Source organism: Brassica napus, chromosome A2, assembly GCF_020379485.1.
Source record: "Brassica napus cultivar Da-Ae chromosome A2, Da-Ae, whole genome shotgun sequence".
NCBI classification, from domain to species: Eukaryota; Viridiplantae; Streptophyta; class Magnoliopsida; order Brassicales; family Brassicaceae; genus Brassica; species Brassica napus.
The window spans coordinates 13,609,596-13,614,667 of record NC_063435.1 but is presented as its reverse complement, the minus strand read 5'-3'; the positions used below and the strand labels follow the sequence as shown (position 1 = coordinate 13,614,667).

General features: G+C 28.5%; 1 pseudogene; it reads left to right on the top strand.

Moving 5' to 3' along the window:
* The first annotated feature begins 1,201 nt into the window (after nucleotides 1–1,201).
* Nucleotides 1,202–4,816, top strand: LOC125589232 (annotated as a pseudogene).
* The last annotated feature ends 256 nt before the right edge of the window (nucleotides 4,817–5,072 follow it).

Sequence of the window (5,072 nt, the reverse complement as noted above, 5' to 3'; positions counted from 1 at the left end):
CTAGGTATTTGGAAGCATTCGTGTTGATTCGATCTTTATCCACCTAGATATTCGGTGACACGGATATCCGAAATGTTTTAGAATGTTAAAGAATATCCGATTTGATATGTAAATAAAATAAAATTATATGTAAATAAAATAAAATTTTAAAAAGGGCAATTCTCATTAATAGACTATTTTCAAGTTTTGGTCACAAAAATAGACCACAAAGATGAAATTAAACAAAATATTTCATTTAATAGGTAAAAGGATACTAATACCCTAGATATATAAAAAAAAAAAAAACAAAAATAATAAAATAATATAATAATAAAATAATTTTTTTATAATTTAAGATTATATGTTTTCAAATTTGAACTTTTTTATAAATGTTTTTTGAAATTTATTTTTTTCAAAAATGTTTTTTACTTTTTTCAAATTTTTTTTTTGTAATTCGAAAATAATTTTTGAAACTATTTTTAAAATTTTTATTTCCAAATTTTAATATCTATTTTCTATTTTATAAAATTTTAAACATCAATCCCAAGTCTCCACCTCTTAACTCTAAACCCTAAGGTTTATATTAGTTAACCCTAGAGGTATAAGTGTATATTTACATCTTTAATGAAACATTTTGGTCATTTTGATTCGTAGAGTCTATATTTGTGACATAAACTTTTTAGTGCTATCCTAGGATATTTTTCTTTTAAAAATAATTGAAAATTTTAATAATAACATTCTATTACAAAAATAAAACATTATTTAACTTTTTAAATTCTAGTACCAGATATAATAAATTTAATTCATAAAAATATTGTAAAACTGATATAAAGTATAATATATATATATAACATATATATAATTCTTTACATATATGTATATATATATGCATTTAACAGATCGAATCAGATATATGTTCCTAAAACTATTTGTATTTGTGATTTGCTTCTTTTTTGGATATTGTATTTTAGTATTTGATTTGTTTCGTAGAGTTATGAATATCCAGATTTTTTGGTTCAAATCAGAACGGATAACGAATCGAATCAAAATTTATGAATATTTTGCTCAACTTTATCCGTAAACAATAAAAATAATATATATATATATATATATATATATATATATTATATTTTTGATTTTGTTATCTATTTTTATTCGAACAGAAAAATCTAAAGTTTTATTAGAACCATGTATGTGGGCTTTATATTAAAAAATGCAAAATACATTGTGTAAACACGTTTATGAATATAGTGTGAACGCGTTAGCATACTTATTATCAAATTATTGTGAGGCTGTCATCAATACTATTAAAAGGAAATGAGTTTTAGTAAATCTACCTATGAAAGTTGTTTGGACCTTTTGATTACACTTTTTTTTTTTGGTCCTACAATTAATCACTCTAATTATACATAATTAATAACTCTAACTACCTATAAAAAATTGTGATGTTCGTGAGATATTAATTGTGTTACCATAAAAATTAACGAACACTCCTAATTTCGTGGGATCACAATCATTGTGATATGTGTGGGATATTAATATCACTAAGATCACAATCATATTAAAGCTAAAATAATATTCCATATTTTATACATGTACTAATAATATCATTAAACATTGTATCATGACATCTTATATAGTTTCAAATATTTACAAAATTAAATTTGATAAATCGCAAATCATATGTTAAAATAAAATTATATTTATATTATCTTAACTTAATTTTTATAGAATGTATTATAATAAAAACAAATTATTAATAAAGTTTAAAAACTATGAGAAATCTTACAAATATGTTCTACTGAATTAGTTAAAAAAATCTATCAAATAAATCTTAAACCATAAAAATTTAACAAATGTAAAACTTATAAAATGCACACAAAATATAATGAGAAAATAGGTTTGGGTGCTCAAGTATTCGGATCGGTTCCTTTCTATCTTGGTTATTTGGATTCTAAACATTTGGACCCAAATAGATTTTTGTTTTTTTATTCAGGTTTAGATGGGTTCTTTTATGTTCGGATCAGTTTGGAATCATAATTCAAATACATGTAAAATACATGTAATATTTGAGTATGTAGCATGGATAGGTCGGTTCATATATTTAAGTTTAGACAAAGATCAGAAGTACCTAAAAACCTGAAAAATGATAGCGTTAATAGCGTGTTTTGGGTTTTACCGTATTTTTATCATATTTTGTTTATTAAATTCAAAATAGGACTATATACAGATTTATTGAATCTATCGGTTTGACTATGTTGCTTCTGTGTGTCTTAAATCTCTGTGCACCAGTAAAAGTCCAACACTTGTGGGTCGGACAATTTGAAAAATTTACTTTTTTTAGATAAGTATGTATTCCTAAAATATAAAGGAAATCAGGTTTTGAGGCTGCTATGAATATGAGTCTAAGGGTTTGTAAGATTATTCATTCACACAATAATAAGAAACCCTAAACGGGTATTTGCCTCAATATGTTTTGTTCTCTACTATCTTCTTGATTAATTCATGGCTGTTCACAACAGACTATATGTCTGGATTGGATATGAAAATACTATTTAAAATTCAAACATTATAATAGAGAAATTTTAAAATTTATTCCTAATAAAAAGTTATAAATTTATTCAAATTTTATCAAACGGACAACAAAAAATACCCGCGCTTCTCAAGCGCAGGTCAAAATCTAGTATGTCTATTATAGTGTAAAAACATTTATTACAATGTTTCTCTTTTAATATATATTAGGTGGATGCCCGCGGTTTCGCGGGTTTGAATGTTTTGTAACAATACATTTATTATAATTTTTCAAATTAAAATTTGTTTTTATCATTATGTGTTTTTGTTAAATATTGTTTTAAGAATAATTGTTTAAAAAAATATAAATATGACTATTTTAAATATTTGTGTTGATAATTGTACTAAAATTAGTTATGTATAATATTCATGATTGAGTTTTTAATAAAATTACTTAATTTTAAAGCTATATAATACTGAAACTTTTGGAATATTTTATATAGTTTAGAAATACTTGATTGCTAAAAATAATTTTATGAAGCATTATATATATTATATAAATCACAAATTTAATTACCATAATTTATTTTATGCAATATATTTAGGTCATTTGGATACTGATAAAACTATTTCTAGAACTAATTTTCGTACTCATAAAATAAATAAAAATTAAAAATCCATTAACAAATCAAATTATAATATTTTTTTCTCAAACTCTATATATGATCGACACTTAAGAAAAAATCAATTAAGTGATTTATCATTTAATATAAAATGAAATTTAAGAATAGATTTTATAAATTAATTTATGAGCTTGTATAAATAAATTAAAGCCTCTTATCATAATTTATGAACTAAGTATCTACCTCCTCCTAACCTACTTTTGAACAACATGTTACCTGCTGCTTGTCTATAAATACCATTTTCTTTATTTTCTTTTTGAGGTTTTTGGTGAAAAACTGTTATGTTTTCCTTCTGATTATATTAACTTACATTTGCAATTTTTTAATCTTCCTGCAGGAGAGCAAAAGTATATTCATCTAGGAAAGTTCCATTACACTTGATTGCTAATAGGCCATAAAGAAAGCTATGGCTCCTGGTGGCAGTACTTACAAAGAAGCCTTGAAGTCTAACTGGATAGGCTTAGCTTACGAGGTTAGGATGTCTCCATTGGAAAAATCCGTTCAAGCAAGGGCAATGGTGTTCATGAGCTTCTCGAATGTCCGGTTTGCACAAATCTCATGTATCCTCCAATTAATCAGGTGTGTGTGCGACTGTTCTACTCTTTCTCCGACACTCAACTTACTTTTGTGTAGTTAACGTTGACATCTAGGTTTGTTAATTTTCCCATAATGTCCCAATGGCCACACGTTATGTTCAAGCTGCAAACAACAAGTGCAGAACACGTGCACCCTACATGCCGTTACGAGCTCGGCAACATAAGATGCTTGGCTCTCGAGAAGGTTGCGGAATCGTTGGAGGTTTCATGCCGGTACCAAAGCTTAGGGTGTCACGACATTTTCCCGTACTACAGCAAGGTCAAGCACGAGCAGCACTGCAGGTCGAGTGTTCAGTGACGGGAGACATTCCATCCCTTGTTGAGCATCTCAAAGACGATCATAAAGTCGATATGCATAGTGGTTGCACTTTCAACCACCGTTAATGTCAAGTCTAATCCTCAAGAAGTTGAGAATGCTACATGGATGCTCACGGTATGCATCTTATCTTATCTACATATATGATTATTCTAGACATGAGAGAAAGAATCTTTATCTCTTGTCTGATGCTTTTGGTTTAGGTGTTCAACTTTTTTGGAAGACAGTTCTGTTTACACTTTGAGGCGTTTCAGCTGGGGACAGCGCCGGTGTACATGGCGTTTCTGCGGTTCATGGGAGACGAGAACGAGACTAAGAAGTTTAGTTACGGCTTGGAAGTTGGAGCTCACAGCCGTAAGCTGACGTGGCAAGGGATTCCCAGAAGCATCAGAGACGGTCACAGGAAGGTCCGTGATAGTCACGACGGTCTCATAATCCCTAGAAACATGGCTTTGTTCTTTTCAGGCAGTGACAAAGAAGAGCGCAAGTTAAGAGTCACCGGACGGATTTGGAGAGAAGAGTAGATGATTCCAAATGATGTTTCATATAGGCTCTGTAATGATGATTTTAATTGGAACTGAAACGGATGATGTACATAGCAAAGTCTTGAGAGCTATGAGATCAAAATCTCCCCGTGATCAGGTTGAAAACATTATGTTTTGAAATATTACAAACTCTTCAGCCTTGTAATTTTCCTGATTTGTTGGAAAAATAAAGACAGTTTTCCTTTTGGTTCTGTTCTTATATCAAAAATTGGTTTTTATCTTTATTGGATCATCATACAATATGACTCATAATACTGAAAGATGATTTTCGATAGGAACATTTTATCGTTGAAGTGAAAGGGTTAATGGATCCAAGGAAATAATGGAGGGAGAGATACGAACAATCGCAAAAAAGAAAAAAAAAGTCAACACAGAAATTTAACGTGGCTTAGTGAGATTCTGACTAACTAATGTTACCGAATCATAGCAGGTTTAAGACATT